We start from the raw sequence: 1131 nt of genomic DNA on the forward strand, positions 1-1131 counted from the left end.
TTGTAACCAGCAACGTTATCGCCCTGGCCCGGGACTGAAGTTGTCAAACATCCTGCAAGCCCCCTCTTCAAAAGACTCTTCCCAGTAATCAAGATCTAAGAAGAAGATACAGCAGACAAATGGACTTCCTCATCCTGAGAACTGTGATTGACTTTACCTGAGCTAACAAGACAAACAGCATGTTTTATAATTATTGCTTCCATGCTTTGTATACCCTGTTCCTTAGAGTAAATCTTTTACTGCCCCTCACCCATTTACTTGCATGTATCACATTTTCAATAAAAAGGCACGATGATTCCTAGCAGTTGTCATTCCTCAGAGAGTGATCTTTGAGGGGTGTCCGGCATAGGATGTGTATGAAAAGGCATCGAGGCCTCTGTCTTCTGTTCACCTTCACCGCCTCCGTCGAGATAACCCACCCATGCCAAGGCTGGACCCTGGCATCCAGCGACATAGCCATTACACTAACTGCTGGTTCCCCCTACACCTGATTCTTAAGAACATGAAGCTGAACATCAGTCATGCACCAGTGAAGAACTCCCAGAGGGCCTATTGTCAGGGGTCCACCATGCAGATTTTGGGTCATGCCAGCCAAAATACCCAATACTGGTTCAACATTAGAATCTGTTTGAGAGATCTGTGAAGGAAATGTAACACCTGGAAGACTGATAAACTGAGAGTTCCCCTGCTGACTCAACAAAGCTTCAGACACAAGTTTAGGCTCATTTCCAGGAAGTACAAGTGTGTCACTGTAGGCATTTTCTAAGTGTTTCTTGTCCACTGGCCCAGAATGTAAAGTTGCAGGTTGTTGCAACACCATGTCCATTCTCTGTGCTTTTTCAGTAGTTGCTTGCAGAAAATATGGGTTCAATTGTGGAACACCAGTCTGTATTACTGAAGGCTGCCCACGCTGCTGAAATACTTGCTGAATTTGATACTGAAGAATATTTGCCCCTCCAGAAATCTGTCACTATAGTTGGTACATTGACTTTATAAAGGTGACCAGATACAGTCTGTAGTGTCACACCTGCTCGTACATGAATAGAGTAACCAGGAAAAGTGAAATTTGCACTAGAGTTGGAGGTTCTCAGTTCTGCTGTGGTAAAACTTGGAAGAGTTCTACCAGCAGGA

At 44.4% G+C, this 1131-nt stretch overlaps 1 pseudogene; it reads right to left on the reverse strand.

Moving 5' to 3' along the window:
• Positions 1–1130, reverse strand: part of LOC102501810 (TFIIA-alpha and beta-like factor pseudogene) — a 2454-nt pseudogene extending 1324 nt beyond the window's left edge.
• Position 1131: the final 1 nt, after the last annotated feature.

This window comes from Tupaia chinensis, unplaced genomic scaffold (assembly GCF_000334495.1).
Source record: "Tupaia chinensis unplaced genomic scaffold, TupChi_1.0 Scaffold143840_1, whole genome shotgun sequence".
Lineage (NCBI taxonomy): Eukaryota > Metazoa > Chordata > Mammalia > Scandentia > Tupaiidae > Tupaia > Tupaia belangeri.